This window comes from Hibiscus syriacus, unplaced genomic scaffold (assembly GCF_006381635.1).
Source record: "Hibiscus syriacus cultivar Baekdansim isolate YM2019G1 unplaced genomic scaffold, ASM638163v2 tig00116951_pilon, whole genome shotgun sequence".
NCBI classification, from domain to species: Eukaryota; Viridiplantae; Streptophyta; class Magnoliopsida; order Malvales; family Malvaceae; genus Hibiscus; species Hibiscus syriacus.
In genome coordinates this window covers 3364435-3383181 of record NW_024063482.1, presented here as the reverse complement: position 1 = coordinate 3383181, position 18747 = coordinate 3364435, and the positions used below count along the sequence as shown (strand labels likewise).

The window sequence follows — 18747 nt, the reverse complement described above, 5'->3', positions numbered from 1 at the left end:
GAAGATTTTTCAAGTTTCAGTTATCCCGAAGTAACAGTGGAGTGCTTTAATTTTTTAAAGTTCGTATTGCCGGACAAATTTGACCATCTATTGATCTTTGCTCTATTCTCGTTGCACGAAAATGAGCAAAGAGGGGCAGCTGTAGATGCTCGTTTTGTCCGGGCTTATAACAAATCGTTTGCAACCCGTACCCAAACCATTTGGAAGCCCAAATCAATCCAAAAACAACAGTATTATCATTCCAGCTGCTAGTCCACGTGGAGCCCTGTAAAATAAAGACAGTTATAAGGGGTTAATAAGCGTTATCAGGGGGACGATTCAAATGGCAGTTTTGGGAAGGGAAAATTGAAAAAGGGGACAATAAGAACATAAAAAGAAATCAGTTTACAGGGAGATAGGCATCTATCGTCGAGAGGGAGGAACCAGAGAGACTATTTTTTTTGAAAATCAAGGAAAGCACAAAAAAACCGGCTCCATTCGTCTCTTTTGTTTTGACACAATAGAGAAACAAAAAAGAACAGTACGTTCGAAAGAAAAAATGATGTAAATAGTGAAGTTCTTTCTCCTGCATTTGAATCAAGTACTGTAAAAACAGGGGCTTCTTTCCCCATTTTCGTAAGGAAGCAATTGTAATAGAGGGGAACGGAATAGAAACAATGGTAGAGCATTGAACCTTATGATTGTACAGAAACAGAGGATACAAGGCTTTCTTCATTTTTCCAGAAATACAGGTAATATAACATAATAATATTCGAAGGTCTTATCTCTATTTCTGTATATTTTTTCTAGTAGCCATAATTGCATTGCGAAAAGAAAATGAAGAAAGCAGGATAAGAGTCATCTTACCTTAGTTATTTGAGTCTATCGCCGGAGTAGATGTTGGGGTTTAACCTCCTCGTCGACCTTAGAATTTAGGGATCGTTTACATGTGGTGTAAGTGGAAAAGTAAAAAAATTGTAGGAAAAGTGAGATATTTTACCTCACCGTTGATTCCTTGTCGTAGGTTGCCGGCGAAGTGTGAGTCAAAGTGTCTAGAGATAAGCGATGGTGGTTTGGTTTCGAGAGGCATAGAGACTGTTTTTTTGGTCTTCTAGCAGTCGATTTAGCGAGCTTTAGTTTCGGGTTCGTGATCTAGAGAGAGAACCAAGGAACTTGGGTTGGTTTAGGGCTTTACCCGGTGCTTGAATGGTGGTCGTTTGGTGTATAGAAAACTTTGCCGAGAGATGGAGAGTGGAGAGAAAGGGAGGGAGTTAAGTGTTGTGCATATGTTCCACGTGAATGGGGTTTAGTTTTAGGTTTAATATTTATATTAAATATTTTGGGCTTTCTGTGTGAGATTTAGTTTAGGTTTAGTATAGTTAGATTATATATTAAATGTTTAGGGTTAATTTGTTTAAGGTCCTTGAAAGTTCACCATGTATTTATGCTTTAGTCACTGTTATCATGTTTTTTATTCTATTTCAGCTTTTAGGTGCCCTGATTAAGTAATTTCACCTTTTTTATATATTGGTTATCTATGTAAGCTTTTATTTGGAAATAATTAAGCTTTAGTCCTCCCAGATTCGAATGAATGTGCATTTAGGTCATTGAATTATTTTTGATTTTATAGATTTGATTTTTATATATTTGATTTTCATTTGAATTTAGTCATTTTTTAATCTATATATTTTTTAAATTTATAGTTTAGCATGTTATAACTTTTTTTTATATTTAGGTCACATCTGTACATTATACGTTAATATGCATGGTTTATAATTTTTAATTTTAAAATGTATGTATTTAATTTTTGTATGTCACGTTGTATGATATTTTTAATTTTGTTTAATTAATTTTGGCATGACATCCACTTTTTGCATAATTTGCATAATAGCCTCACGTGCATAACTCTACCTATTACATAATCGGACTAAGGGTAATACTCTTTTAATTTAAAATTGTCTTGAATGGCCTGTCTTAACTGATTAGATTGTCGTTATGACCATTTTAAATTAAAAGTGTATACCGAAAGTGAAACAAAAAAATTGATTCGTCACCTAAAATTTGGGAACAAAAGAAAAGGAAATGTTCGTTTATTTAAATTTATTGAGAAAAGGTTGTTATAGCTTTTAAGATCTGGTCTCGATATTTGTAAATAATCGAATATTCTTTATCTTTCTAAAACGACTTGGTAATTTTAATTTAATTTATTTGAGTGCTTTTGAATGTTTTTTTTCTTTCTTTGTTACGGGATCAGAAGCCAAATTAAGTTTGAATATGTAAAGTTCATTGCAAAGACGTTAATTAATCGACTAGGTACCGATTTAGGGCGCTGTGGGGGTGCTAATCCTTCCCCGCACGTAACCGACTCCCGAAATCGGATTTTGGTAACGTATTCCTTAATTTGTTGTTTTAATTAAAATTAGTTTTTATTTAAAATAACAAACATTTTTTGGGTGCCCAATCACACCCTAATCAAAGATTGGTGGCGACTCTTTGAACCGTATTTTTTCGATCGTAAAGGAAATCCAAAATTTTTTGAAATGAGAAGTTTTTAAATCACATTTTTTTAAAATTAAAAATCAATTGAAAGAGGTTAATTAAAAATTAACGTGTTTTTAAAATCTCACATTTTTCACCTTCAAGAAAAAAATCGTTTCGACAGATATATATATATATATATATATATATATTGTCGATATTAGTTTTCGTCCGAGTGTTATGTTAATATATATATATATATTATATGTATTAATATATTATTATTACAAATGGAGGCCCATTTACAAGAGGACAACCCGGTTACAAAGCAAATCACAGGCCCGGTTACAACCAAGCCCGATCCAGATTTGGCCCAACAACCCATCCATGCCCAGATCCAGTAGGCCCATGAGCAAACCCATCAGCTGCTAGGGTTTCACGTATGTCTCTCCAGCACCGCAGTTCTCCCAGCCGTTCGATTTCAACGCAGATCAAGGGTCCAGATCGAGCCAACAACAACCCTAGGGTTATCATTCTGCCGCCTCGGGTACTCCAATCGCCTGATTCCATGTCGTTGCCGCCTCTCCAGATCTCACCAGAGCACTCCAGAAGGCTCTAGAAGAGGATTACCAGCCACACACGTTGTAACCCTAGGGTGAGTCACCATCTCTGGTGACTCATCGAAGGGCACCCTTGTAACCGGTCTAAAGGATGCACTACCGAGCCCTATAAAAGGACTCGATCGATCCTACAAGCAAAAAAATACACAAGAACAACAGAGGAGAATACAACAGAGAGAGCAAGAAAGAGGAACTCACACAGAAGAGCAAAGCCAAGACAACAACCAACGAGCAGTATTCAAAAGCAAAGAGAAGAGAGTGAAGAAACTTACCATCGTCGAAGCCCAAAGGTCATCGGAAAATCGATTTTACCGAAGGTATAAATATTATATTTAGGCTTATTGAAGGATATTTAGCAAAAAAGGGGCTCGGATTCAAATAGAGGGGGTCTCGATCTTCATTTTAGTATAGTTTGGTATTTTCAGCCACCGTATGTGGTGGTTGGCGACAGCGGAATACGGCGACGTAAGGCTGACGGTCATTGGTAGCTATCCCTCAGGCGATGAATTTTTAGAGAGAGTTCAGAGCTTCTCTCTCCTTTGAGAAAGAAGCAAAACGAGGAAATGAGAGAAATGTCTCTCTTTAGGATCGGTTGGGGTGTATTTATGCCCTCCTCGAACGATGTCGTTTTGGGATAAGGGCTTCTGGGTAAATTCGCGTAGGGGAAAATCACATACGCAGTCCCCATGAGTTTGTAATCTTCCATTATAGTCACCAAAATCAGGTTTTTGTATCTTTTAATTTTGTTTTCGCATTTTAATTATTTTTATTTTAGTCATTATTATGTTTATATATATATATAGGTTAAAATTACTCATTTAATCCCTTAAATATTAATTATTTATATTTCGACTTATATTAGTAAATTAGGGTAAATTATATAATTAGTCCATAATTTTAGGATTATTTCGAATTAAGTTAGTTAATTTTAATATTTTATGTTTTAAATATTAATTATTAGTATAATTAATTAATATTAGTATTTTACTTTAGGATTATTATTATACATAATATATTAATTTAATTTATATAATTTTGATATTAAATATTATAATAGTGTTAATAATATTAATATTAAATATTTAGTATTTATATTAAGTTATTTAATTTAGAAAACAAATTTATCATTTACTGCAAAGACATTAATTAATAAATACCGGTACAAATTTTGGGCGTTATGGGGTATTAATCCTTCTCCATACGTAACCGACTCCGAACTCATTTTTCTGGTAAGCAGACCCGAGTTGTATTATTTTAATATGATTCTTAGGAATTTTTATTAAAATAATATGACTTTTTTGTGACTAATCTCACCAAATTAAAAGATTGGTGGCGACTCTACAACTTAGTGTTTCATCTGATTCATGAAAGATAAACACTTACTTTTTCGAGACTAATTATACCGTTTGGGGTGTACTATTTACACTCTCCGTCGTCAGGGTAGAGAAACGTCGACATATATAATTCCATTAAACTTTTTTGAGATTTACCAATATGCCTGCTACAGCAAGCATGGGAACTGAATTTAGTGCCAAATTATGGTCCTTAAGATAGAATGAAATCCCAGATAGTATACAGGCAAGGACCAATCCTGTTGAAGAAACCTATAATGAATACAAAAGCTTGGTCGATGAAAACGATTTGGCTAGGCAATTTAAGGACTTTGTGACTGTTCATTGCTTTAAATGTTTACCAGTAATAGAGGCTTTCTTCCTGCTTTATCAATCACATATGTGCAAAGGGCTGTAATCGGAAGCTGCATAAATGATTGTGTCAATCAGTTGTTTTCCAGGAAAATTTACATGGATATCGAGGAAAGGAGGAGATGAAACCTGAATAATAGCATAAACTATTGTCCCTGTACTGGAAGAAACTCCTGAGACATACGAAGTACAAAAGCAACAACGTTAACGATTGAATAGATTTGAGGCCAACAAACAATCAGGGTGTAACTCGAAAGGTTCCATTACCTGCGGACTCGAAAAGACTGCTGACATAAAAGCAGATCCCATTGATTCCTCCAAATTGTTGGAAGACTATTAAACCAACTCCTACCTGATCAAAGATAAATGAAACACGCTTTAATTAGGATTATTATAGTGAAAACTTGTAATTGCTAATGTTTGAAGATCGATTGTACTTACAACGACAGATCGTAAGTATCTTCGTTGAAACAAATCCAGCATCTTGGCTTTGGGGAGCCATTCAAGAGTCTCTATATAGTCCTGTCAAGCAAGAAAAATAACTTTTTAACTCATTTGTTAATGTTGGTTATGATGATAAGAGTTCAGATTAAGAACCCGAATCGCAGCTGCTTCCTTCGATATATCAGCATCCTTGCCACGAAGACTTTGTAGCTCAGATTCGAATTCTTTTTCATGTCCTATCTTTGCCTGCATTATATCCAAGATTTTTCAACCAGTTCCGTTTCATGTTACTATAATCTCAATGTAAAATAGGATTCCATATCACCAGCCATCTTGGAGACTCTGGAATGAAAAAGAGCCCAACATTGCAGAATTGCACAAGGAATGAGCCCTGCATTCACATTACTTATGAGTCCGGCTTGTGTCATCTAACTTTACAAACACGCTCACAAACACAGACATTCACGGTTTTTCCGAAGAATGTTGTGTTTCACCATGGTTACTTAGAATAGATGGATAAATCAATTTTACCAGCTAATGCTAATGTCCTCCAAGTTAGAACTGACCCTATTATGAATTAGACTGACACTCCAGTGCATATCATAAGCTGTAGGAATAAGATGTGAATTAATCAGACTAAGCTTTGTGCGTATTTCATTGGATTTTAATCTTTGTTATGCATTTGTATTGCACATTCAGACAATGGATGTCTATTAAGCTGATATTAAGATAACGTTACCTGGTTGACAGCCGTTAGTGCTCCTCGAAGATTCTTTGGCGCAATTTCTGCTATATATACCGGTACCTTGTCAAGAAAGGCATCATGGTCATCAATAAAAAGGTTTCAGGAAGGAACTCTAGAAGAGATTGGGAATCTCACAACATATGAGAAGACACCCATTCCATAGCCTGTTGCTAGTCTTCCAATGTCCAAAGATAAAGCACCCTTTTCGTTTTGATCAAAGACATCGAAAAAGGGTATCAAAATATTTCTGCATAACTGGTTAATTTGAAGATTAAGCAATGATAAATTCAGAGGTATCAGTAGTACAACCTTAGCAAAATAAATAGCAAGCCACCCTGCAACACAGAAGCCAGTAGCTGTTCTCATTGCCTGCACATAATTAGAGATGAACATAATGCTACATCATATAATTATCAATACCAAAGGAAAAAGAATTAGAAAAAATTACCACTTTCCGACCAATGAAATTTGCAATCGGTCCGCTCATGATTGCACCGATCATAGCACCGGAAGTCAGTATAGAACCAAACACTGAGTACTGCAATTCAAAGGTCAAATGCACCAGTTTTAATTTGCTAGATTCAACTGCAAGAAAAGGTTATTACTTATTAGAGTTTCAAAATATACACCTCTTCTAGTGTAAGAGAAAGATCTTTTGTAATTGCAGTCTGAGTAGGAGATGAAAAACCTGCCTGAAAACAATTTCAACATTTAATTACAACTCATGGAAGTAACCATTACAAGAAAAGCTCATTCTCAGGTGTAGAGAGAGTAGTGAGTGAGACTTATGCAGGATCCGAAGTCAAAGGATCCACAGACTACAACAATGGTGCTGAGGTAAACCATTCATTGACTAGCTTTGCTGCTTGTTTCATCGGACAAAATCTTCTGTTCTTGCAATAGTGGTATTCTTACATCTTCATACACATTGTTGCTACATTTCTCTACATCCTCTTTGATGGTCATGTTCTCTTTCTCTACTTAACTTCCTGGATATTGATGCAAATTAAACAGAGAATACGCTCGAAGCAAAGTCTTGAAAAGAAAAAGAAAACTGAATCTGATTTGAGGATGACAAAGTTCAAGGGAAGAGACACATGCTTCATGGGATTCTCTTAGTATTGCAGTTCTGATATATATGCAGTAAGTGGAGATCGGTCATTGTCCAAGAATCAAACACAAAAAGAGTAATTAATTGATGTTTTCTTTAGCAATGTTGACTTTTGAGATCAATCAAAACAGAGCCTTCTTCAAAGTCTAAGATCGATGGGATCATTGCTTGGCGATAAGTAACATTAAAATAACAACTGACGTGAAAAATAAGACAATTTGATCCGTTTCCCATCACATGGATTTGTTTTCATTGACCAACTTCTTGTTCATGGATGCACAAAGATAAAGCTACGATCCTTCTAGACGACAAAAAAATAATGAGAAAAGTCTGACTACAGACAATTTTTAATGCCATTCAAAGCAATGAGCTGTTTTTACTATTGTATAAATCCACTAGCAAACAACAAAAGAAAATAATATTTCTTGTTTTGGCACATAAAGCTTTCAACTTGTAAGATCTTCTGCATTGGGTTTAGACTCAAAACCTCAAACTTGTAATAATTTCATAGAAAGGAAAAAATGTTGAGTCTGTTAGACAACTACGTGACCACCCCTGCCAGACAAGGCAAGCTGAGAACGATACTCTGCGGTCAAGGTGAACCAGCAATGAGCCACCAGACCAGTAATCACGTTCCGATCACACATCCTCAGTTTGTCAACCTGTAAATTAGCATGAGGTAAGGGAGAAAAGAAAGACACAAAATTGAGTATCGTCTCAACATGTTGCAGTAACAGATGCAGAGTTAAATGGAAAAGGACAAGAAAAACATAACTGTAAATTAACCATTCTCTAACATTGCAAATATAAAGTGAGAATCAGAGACCACTTGAGGTTTGTTTCCTGGGCTATTTTATAGAAAACGACTAGCCAGGCCTTGCAAATAACTCTGCTGTGATCCTGCAACTCATCAGGAGCACTAATCTCCCATCTAAAACTGAAAAAGCATATGCTTGTATAATTGTTGATGAAATGGTAAGAATTATAATAAATAAATCTCACCTATTTAATGTATCCACAATACGCTGAAGCTCTTGAGGTTCATAATGCACCACAAAACAACATGAAATCACATAAGATAGATTTTGTAATAAAAGCCTATTAGGGAGAAGAAAAAAATTGCGGGCGAGTCTGTCAGACAACTGCGTGACCATCCCAGCAAGGCAAGGCCTGCTGAGAACGATCCTCTGCGGTCGAGGTGATCCAACTATGAGCCACCAGACCAGTAATCACGCTCTGATCACACAGCCACATTTCATCAACCAGACTTGGAATCCTGTCTCCTTAGAACTCAAGGATACAGAGGTACGAGCCTATAGAACAGATCCTGTTCAAGTAAGGTCGTGCCCTTTGTTCTCCTGGTTACAAGTTAAATACCGTTTAGCTTTGTCTTTCCTTACTAATGTGGGATATTGTTCAGGTTCTGACAAAACAGTCGCTGTTTTAACTTACACGTGTCTTCCATAATCTCAGGCTGCCACAATGAATAGGATGCATTGCAACTTGCATGATCTGAGTTGGGCTTAAGTTCAAGACCTCTATTTCTTTAAGAAAATATTAGGTCCAGAATTTATTTATTCACAGAAACAACGCATAGAGATAGAAATGAGTCAGCTGGGTCAACATAATCCAACAGTTCTATAGATAAGAGCTTCTTTCAATATTAATCTTTTAACACTAATCAATCTTCTGTTTGAAATAAAAGCTACAAATAAAGAAAAATAAGGGAAGGGTATTCCATAGAAAAGTTGCGTAGTTTTTAAGATGTAACAATCTTCAATTACTTAAGGATTTTGCTTAGATCTGTATCTCTAAAAAGCATGGTTTTGGTAGATTCGTTCAGTTGTATTGATGACTGCAAATAGCTGGTGTTTAGTATTATTGTCTGGCTCTAAATTTTTTAAAATGATTAAGCATACTCATATGAGCAAGTAATAGTAGAAAATATTGGATGTAGAATAATCATTTGAATGAAGGTTTTGTTATATTTGGGTGATTGGAAATTGGTGAGATATTATGAAATTGTGGTCCTCATTTATCCACAGGCAGTACGAGTTATTTAAGTTTATAACTCACTGCGAGAGTTGTGTCAACGTGCAAAAGGAACACCTGGTTAAAAGATTGGGAGGTCTATCAGACAACTGCATGACCACCCCAGCCAGACAAGGCAAGCTGGGAACGATCCTCTGCGGCTAACGTAATCCCAACGAGGGGAAACCCAGACCAAAAATCACGCTCTGATCACACAGCCTCAGTTCATCAACCAGACCCGGAATCCTGTCACCTAAGAACTCAAGGATACAGAGGTACTTGCCTATAGAACAGTTCCTGTTCAAGTAAGGTCATGCCCTGTGTGCTGCTGGCTTTAACTTAAATATCGTTTAGCTTTGTCCTTTCATCCTAATGTGGGATATTGTTTAGGTTCTGGAAAAACAGTCGGTGTTTTAACATATACATGTATTTTACAATTGTGAGTTAAAACATTATGAGTAACTTAAGATTGGTGAGAATCAAGCTTTAAGTAATAAGTGGTTAAAATTTTGTGTTTGTATTTTTATGTAAAATTCTCAAAATCATAAAATAACAACAACAAAAGAACCTTGTCACAATAGGCTGTTTAATTCTTAGACTTCACCTATATTGAATTATTGATTCGAGCAAATCATGAAAACAAAAAGGTATAGGGGATGTTTTGTAAAAGTAAGAATCAGAATTAAATAATCGGATCGATTCAGATTTAGATCTTGATTATTAGAGTCTAAATATATTTTTCAGGTTTAGACAAGTAACTGGACCCTTGGATAAAATAAATAGAGATGAAATGGAAAGGGTGCATACGTAGGTGGATGAAAGAGACGAGACGTGCAAAAGGAATAGTGGTAAATGCAAGTGCAACGATGGCCTAACCCATTTTGCCTGGCAGCCTGAGAAATGGGGCAATTTTCCCAATAAATCACCGGTGATCGGTATATTTATCGATCTAACACCGGTCAGATTATATTTTTCGATTTAACACCCGTAGCAGTAAAGTACGGCCCCTAAACCACGCTATACGCTGATTTGGCGCCACGTGGGTATAGCGCGCCCTCTGTCCCGCGACATACGGTGATTTGACGCCACGTGGGTATAGCGCGCCCGCGCCCCCTGATCCGTGCTATACCTGCGTATCTGACACGTGGGGTATAGGCGCGATGCAGGGGGTGCAGTGTCACGGACTTAGCCTAGTTGGTTCGGTTGCTAATCCGTGTGGCACTCGAAAGGGACGCTTCCCAACCAAGTCAGCCTTAATCTCGTAGATCTGATCAAGCATAAACAAACATCGCGTTAGATCTTTATAGCCACATGGTCCTTCGACCAATAATCCGAGCCCGTGGGGCATAGCGGATGCACACCTCAACCCCCGGACTTCTCCGAGAGAAAAATATTTTTATTAATAAAAGAAATATCGGGTTACAGAAGACTCACCCACACCACCGATTAGGCCGTAGGGGCGGCCCTCGATGGTGTTCACAAGACACGTACCTTTACCTGTGGATCAGCCCAAACTCTGCCGGCTGTCCACCCCCTACATATATGCGAAAACAAAATAACAGAAATGCTACCTATAGACGTTGAAATGCTCGAACAGGGGACAGTAAGTCATACCCCTACTCCCTACCTAAAACATTAAAATGCTTGAAAAGAGGACAAGCTTGTTCTACCCTGCCACTAGGCCCTATACATGGTTGGCCTTGGCGTACCTACCCGGTTGTGGCCCCATAAAAGGGACGGTCACGACAATCTCCCCCACCTAATTTGTCGACGTCCTCGTCGACTGCTTGGCCTGAAACTCTTCAATCTGTTGCTTAAATGCCCTGAGATCATACTCTCTTTCCCAAGTGTTCTCTTCCTGATCAAAGCCTCCCCACTTGACTAGATACTCCCGTCTTTGCTTTCCATCCACCTTAACAATTCTCCCTGCTAGAATCTCGTCAACATGACGCTGTGAGGGTGGTTGTGTGCCGATTGACTCCCTGGCAGACATACTCTGATTATCGATATTGGGATCGGTGTGAAACGGCTTCAAATTGCTCACATGGAAGACAGGGTGAACTCTCATCCAAGTAGGAGGGTCAACTTTGTACGAAGCATTCCCCACCTTTGCTACTATTGAGACTGGACCCTCGTACTTACGCACCAAGCGACGATCCCTCTGGCGTAAAAATCTAAGTTGTTCTGGCATCAACTTGTCTAGCACCAAATCTCCAACCTGAAAGTGTAGGTCTCGCCTGTTACGATCTGCGCATTTCTTCATACGCTTCGTTACTTTCTCTAAGTAAGCCTTGGCAATCTCCATATTCTGCTTCCACTCCCCCACAAAATTTGAGGCACGAGGGCATCTACCTTGAGAGGTCTCATCCACAGTGTGAGGAAGTCTTGGCTGCTGACCTGTCACCAGTTCAAAAGGGCTTTTATTAGTAGACGAACTCTTTTGTGAATTAAAACATAATTGCGCCACATCCAATAATGGAGGCCAGTTCTTTTGATTGGCCTGAATAAAGTGCCTCAGGTACTCCTCTAAGAGTCCATTAAATCGCTCAGTCTGACCATCTGTTTGAGGGTGGTAACTCGACGAAAAGTTGAGTTGTGTCCCTAATAACTGGAACAATCCTTTCCAAAATTTCCCAATAAATCTTCCATCTCGGTCACTGACTATGCTCTGAGGAATGCCCCAATATTTCACCACATGTTTGAACACCAACTTAGCAGTCTCTTCCGCCGAACAATACTTTGATGCTGGTATAAAAGTGGCGTACTTCGAGAACCTGTCCACTACCACCAAAATTGATCCCAGATCTCCTACTCGAGGCAAGCATGATATAAAATCCAAGGAGATACTCTCCCAAGGTCGGGCGGGTACAGGTAGTGGCTCGAGCAACCCAGCAGTCTCTGTCGATCTACCTTATCTTGTTGACAGATAAGACATGTCTTGGTGTAATCCATCACATCTTGGCGCATTTGAGGCCAATAATACCCTTGTCCCAACAAAGCAACAGTACGCCTCCAACCCTGATGCCCGGCCCATGGGGTATCATGACATTCCTTCAACAGCTTCTGTCGTAGGTTTCCAGCTCGAGGAACAAACATTCGTGGCCCTTTTGTCATCAATAAGCCATTTTCTATCCAAAAACATTTCGAAACACCCTTTTTAACCATCTCCATAAGGGCCTCCACTTGCGGATCTTGCTTGGAAAAGTTCACAAGGAGCTGACGAATTTCATTGGACACTCTACTAGCGGATATAGGGGCCACACATCGGAGTGCTGCCAAATCTGCCCTGCGACTCAAAGCATCAGCAACCTGATTCTTTTCCCCGCCTTATGCTCAAAGTTGAAGTCAAACTCGGCCAGAAACTCTTGCCATCTAGCTTGCTTTGCTGTTAGTTTCGGTTGTGTAAGGAAGTGGCTAACTGCTGTATTATCGGTCTTTACCACAAATTTGGAACCCAACAAATAATGCCTCCAAATCCTCAAGCAATGAATTACTGCGAGAAGTTCTTTCTCTGGAGCCGTATATCTCGCTTCAGTTTCATTTAGCTTCCTACTCTCAAACGCCACGGGATGTTTGTCTTGTAAGAGTACGCCTCCAATTGCATAGTCGGATGCGTCTGTCTACTACTAGAGGTTTTTCCAGGTCTGGTAAGGTAAGCATTGGTTCACTGATTACAACCTTCTTTAAATCGTCAAAGGCCTCTTGACAGTCCTTGGACCAAACCCACTCGCAGCCTTTCTTCAGCAAATCGGTGAGTAACTTTACTCTACGAGAATAACCTTCTACGAATCGTCTATAATAATTGGCCAAACCAAGGAAAGATCTAAGCTCACTAACATTTTGTGGGGTCGGCCACTCCTGGATAGCCTTCACCTTCTCTTTATCCATACGAATGCGCCCTCGTTCAATGATGTGGCCCAAAAATTGGACTTGTGTTTGGGCGAAAGCACATTTCTCCTTCTTTACAAACAACCGATTTTCCCGTAATCTCGTCAGCACCAACCGAAGATGCTCCAAGTGCTCTTCTATCGAATTGCTAAAAATCATTATATCGTCCAAGTAGATGACTACGAATTTATCGAGATAGTCATGGAACACCTGGTTCATTAAAGTGCAGAAAGTAGCGGGAGCATTGGTTAGTCCAAAAGGCATAACGAGAAATTCAAATGCTCCATACCGAGTTACACATGTCGTCTTTGGCTCATCCCCTTCGGCCACTCTCACTTGATGGTATCCCGACCTGAGATCCAACTTCGTGAAATACTTAGCATTACTCAGCTGGTCGAACAAATCAGCAATCAACGGAATGGGATATTTATTCCTGACAGTCACTTTGTTTAATGCTCTATAATCAACACATAATCTCAAACTCCCATCATGTTTTCTCTGGAATAACACAGGTGCCCCGAAAGGTGACTTCGAGGGTCGAATAAATCCTGCTTGGAGCAACTCATCCAACTGTTTCCTCAACTCTGCCAACTCCGGAGGACTCATCCGATATGGGCATTTCGCAGGAGGTTTTACTCCCGGAATTAATTCAATCTCATGGTCCACCAACCGTCTAGGGGGCAACTCTTTCGGCAATTCACCCGGCATTACATCCTCAAAGTCTCTCAGCACTTCTTGAACATTCCTGGGCACCAGGCCAGGATTGTCATCCTCTTTGGAAATTGGAAAGACTAAGAAGGAGGGCTCCCCTTTTTTCACCCCTCTCTTAAATTGGATAGCGGACAATATCTTCTTCCCAGGACGAGGGAGAATCGTAGCTGGTACCACACATGGCTGCTCCCCATGAACATTAACAACTTGATGCCGGAACAGGAATCACCTGGGATGCCATCATAAAATCGAGCCCTAACACCACGTCAAAATCATCCATATGGGAAACAGCGAAATCTACACTTCCTTCCCAAGACCCAAGCTTGATACTGACCCTCTTCACACCTCCACATATCATTGAAGCGGCAGAGTTAACTGCTTTCATTTGTCCCACCTCCTTGGTTACAATCAACTTACATCTCTCCGCTTCCTCAGGAGAGAAACGTATCTGTGGCCCCTGTGTCGACTAGAGCTTTAGAGGTTTTCCCATTTACTGAGATGTCCACATACATCAATCCTCTCTGGTTCTTTCCTCAAGTTACTCAACTGAGACTGTAATGCAGTTATGAATCGGATGGAGCCCATTCTAGCCGGCTCAGGCTCAGTATCTCCCATCGGAGCGTTCACTCTTTCTCCGTCCTTGTTGTTGCAACCATGGCATTAAAAGCACTTCGTTGTGGACACTCTGCAACCCGATGAGGTCCATTGCAAAGAAAACACCTTAACGAGGGTCTATTCCCTCCATTGCTCGATCCAGGACCAGTAGGGACTTTATTTTGAGCTGGGTCCCTTCCAGGGACTCTTCTATTTGCTCCCCAACTCGATGTCTTCTCCCCTCAAGCCAACTTGTTCCCGCTAACCTGTTGGGTGTTAGCTCCACTCACAGAAGGCGTCTTGCGCTTTCCAGGATGATCGTTATAATCATTAAGGCACTCGGCAGCAGCTATCGCTACTGTCAAATCTTGAACCTTCTGTCTCTGCAACTCGAGTCTAGCCCATGGCTTGAGCCCTTCAAGAAAATGAAACAACTTATCTCTTTCTGACATATCCTTTATATCCAACATCAAGGTTGAGAACTCTCTCACATACTCCCGTATAGTCCCAGTGTGGGATAATTCCCTTAGCTTCTTACGAGCGTTGTAATCAACATTCTCGGGGAGGAAGGAGGTCTTCAACTCTTCTTTAACGCATCCCAAGTAGTAATGGAGCACACTCCATCTTTGAACTTGGACCGCCACCATAACTTGGCGTCACCACCTAGATACATCGAAGCCATTGCCACCTTATCTTCCTCAGACTCCGTGCGCATAGCCCGAAAATACTGCTCTATGTCAAATAAGAAATTCTCAAGCTCTTTAGCATCCCTCGCTCCATCAAAGCGTTGAGGATCAGGGATCTTGGCTCGTATGCCCACTCTTTCAATAGGGTTTGCGGTCAAACTAGCTACCGCTGCCTGAAGCACACTGACTTGAGCCTTCAGCTCATCATACCCAAGTTGTATCACGCCTATGGCACCTCTTGCCTCATTGCCCAAATCAGTCACTGTCTCAAGCAAATCTTCTTGGGTCTCCTCTACTCTCCTCATACGATCACCAGATATCATATGAGCTCTAAGGGCAGCTAGTGCGGCTTCGATCTCTTCTAGCTTCCGTCGATCAACCGAACCAGTCTCTTGTATAACTGGCTCGGTAGCTTCCTGCTCTACACCTCTGTGAGAGCTTGTAGATCCGCCATTTCGTGTGCGAACCATTCTTGTAACTCGTTGGCACCCCTATGCCTGCAACACAAATAAGCACAATCGTGCCTAAATTAGGAAGGAAAAGAGCACCGCTGTGCTGAATCCATAGCACCTCTGTGCTAGAATTAACGATTGAGCACCTCTGTGCTTCAATCGAGAGCTGACACCTCTGTGTAGCCAAAAGTGATTGAGCACCTCTGTGCTTCAATCGAGAACTGACACCTATGTGCAGTTAAAAAAAATTGACTGAGCACCTCTGTGCTTCAGCGAGCTGACACCTCTGTGTAGCTAAGATGATTGAGCACCTCTGTGCTTCAATCGAGGACTGACACCTCTGTGCAGCCAACTATGACTGAGCACCTCTGTGCTTCAATCTAAATTCTGGCACCTCTGTGCATTGGAATGATTGCACCTCTGTGCTACAATCTAAAATCAAGCACCTCCGTGCTTTTACAAATGACCGAGCACCTCCGTGCTGCGGCCTGAGGTGAAGCACCTCTGTGCTAGGTTTAGCACTTGTGCACAGCTGTGCCACAAGCAGGTAACAAGCACTATTATGCTTTACTCAACAAAATGAGCACCTCCGTGCTTTTAGTAAATGAACACGCACCTCTGTGCTCTGATACCAAGTGTCACGGACTTAGCCTAGTTGGTTCGGTTGCTAATCCGTGTGGCACTCGAAAGGGACGCTTCCCAACCAAGTCAGCCTTAATCTCGTAGATCTGATCAATCATAAACAAACATCGCGTTAGATCTTTATAGCCACATGGTCCTTCGACCAATAATCCGAGCCCGTGGGGCATAGCGGATGCACACCTCAACCTCCGGACTTCTCCGAGAAAATGTTTTAATAAAGAAATATCGGGTTACAGAAGACTCACCCACACCACCGATTAGGCCGTAGGGGCGGCCCTCGATGGTGTTCACAAGACACGTACCTTTACCTGTGGATCAGACCCAACTCTAAAACATTAAAATGCTTGAAAAGAGGACAAGCTTGTTCTACCCTGCCATAGGCCCTATACATGGTTGGCCTTGGCGTACCTACCCGGTTGCCCCAAAAAGGGACGGTCACGACACGCTATACCCCTATACCGGCCCCTCCATCTCCCTATAAATACTCTCATCCTCAATCACTTTTTCACACCAATTTCTCTCAAGTACTCTCTCTTTTTAAGGTATTTTATAATATTTTTACTATTATGTATTTATTTTTAATATTTACTAATATAATTCTTTTACAGATATATAATGGAAGGCAAGCTACTTCGCTAAGATGAAAATCATATATCTCTACACTTGCTGATACGGTAACATTTAACGTTTTAATTAATTTAAATTATTAATAATATTAGTTGATTTATTTTGCATGATTGATTTAGATTAAGAATATCTCGATTTTTGATACGGTAACATTTAACGTTTTAATTAGTTTAATATTAGTAAATTAGTTTTATTTAATGCGTGATTATTAGATTAAGAATTAAATATCTCGACACTTGCTGATACGGTAACATTTTAACGTTTTAATTTTTAATATTAGTAATAATTAGTTGATTTATTTAATGCATGATTATTAAGAATTAATTTTTTAATTATTTTTTTAGGAGAAGGACCCGTGTATTAGATCATTATTAGGAATCTTAAGTAGTGATACCCAGCCGTGTCTTGCCGTATTTAGTAGAGGATGGATTCGGTTACATAGGTAGATATCAGGGTCACTGTAAGATAGAGACAGTAGTAGCGGTGGAGGCCGGAGACCCACACATTTCATCTTCCGTGCAGAGAGTGCACGATCACGCTTGAGGATGTTTCTATGCACCTGGGGCTTCCAGTGGATGGAGATGTGATATCGGGTATAGCTTCCGGTTCTTGGACTACTTTGTGTCAGGATAGTCTAGGACGTCCCGGAAAATTTATCGGAGGTAGGATATCGTTAATTGGTTAGATGCCAATTTTCGGGAGTTGAGCGCAGACGCCTCTGAGGATGAGGTTAAGATGTATGCACGGGCATGCATACTGCAGCTGATAGGAGGGTTGCTGATGCCGGACAAATCGTGCAACCTAGTTCACTGCATATGGTTGCGACATCTTAGCGACTTTCGTCTCGTCGGATCATTCAGTTGGGGCTCGGTAGTTTTGGCTTTGCTGTACAGGGAGATGTGTGGAGCCACTGACTACAGACGTAATGCTATCGGCGGATGTCTCCTGCTGCTGCAGTCTTGGGCATGTTATCGATTGCCCTTTTTATGTCCCGTTGTGAAGAACTCATTCGTATTTCCACTACTTCTGAGGTCATTATAAAACAGATTTCGTATATTAATAATTTTATACAGCGTATAAGAACTTTTTTTCCTTGAATAGGTGGTCTACTGATAGGAAAAATCATCAGGAGCTACCTAATGATTTAGAAAAATTTAGGATGTTAATCGATCAGAAGGCTGGCATATAGGTATGAATTTTAATGTTTAAAAATCGATTTTAGATTATAGTTATATAATTAGATTATTATTTTGATAAAAATTATATATTATTTGTTTTAGTTTGAATGGGTGACATATTCTACTGATGATGTGAGGGCGGTGATCCCACCTGAGTTGAGGGGTCTATCAGATGGTTGGATGGCGATGGTCCCTCTGGTCTGTTATGCGACCTTCGAGTGACACTCCACTGATCGCGTGCTCCGGCAGTTTGGTTGTTTTCAACCAATTCCGGAAGCACCTCACAATATGGACGAGTTGCATAGCTTAGATAGACGCGACAAGACAAATACAGATTGGTTGGTGGGGCATCATGAGTGGGTCGTGTTGTGGGAGGATCGACATCGGTGCCTTCCACGTAGAGAGTCCATTTTTACTGACTTCTTGATGTATGCTGAGGATTATTATGAGTGGTTCAACAGTAACGGGAAACCGTTTCTACTTCCCGAGGATGCACGAGGGCAGACTTTTCCACGACGTCGATAGAGACGTTCACCGATACAGCATCATCGTCCCCCGACTCGTGGACGGAGAGCAGGTACTTCCGGTTCATCCTCAGCTACACCAGCAGGACCTTCTCAGCAACCACCGCAACCATATATGATGTCGCAGCCATATATGATGCCACCATCGCCTTTCCATTACCAGATGTCGCCGTCGCCGCCTTCACCTAGTTTTATGACCCCGCCACCGCCACCGTCACCGCCACAGATGACCCCTCATGGATGCTATTATGGGTCTATATTTGCAGATCCGACTTGGGGTTCATATACTGGATATTTGGTGGGTTCAGCCTCATCACCCATGGCCGCAATACAG

At 40.3% G+C, this 18747-nt stretch overlaps 1 long non-coding RNA gene, 2 other non-coding genes and 1 pseudogene across 3 annotated transcripts in view; 1 reads left to right on the top strand and 3 right to left on the bottom strand.

Annotated features, from left to right (window-relative positions):
- Positions 1 to 7034, bottom strand: part of LOC120189174 — an 18770-nt pseudogene extending 11736 nt beyond the window's left edge.
- The window catches only part of LOC120189176, a 26332-nt gene continuing 10235 nt past the window's right edge, over positions 2651 to 18747 (top strand). The window contains exons 1-2 of the long non-coding RNA XR_005522481.1: positions 2651 to 2670; positions 14262 to 14264. This is a non-coding gene — a long non-coding RNA (uncharacterized LOC120189176). The remainder of the gene's footprint in view (positions 2671 to 14261; positions 14265 to 18747) is intronic.
- LOC120189187 lies at positions 8209 to 8425 on the bottom strand. The gene has a single exon (XR_005522486.1). It is a non-coding gene; the product is annotated as a small nucleolar RNA U3 (small nucleolar RNA).
- Positions 9208 to 9426, bottom strand: LOC120189189. Its single transcript, XR_005522488.1, has one exon. It is a non-coding gene; the product is annotated as a small nucleolar RNA U3 (small nucleolar RNA).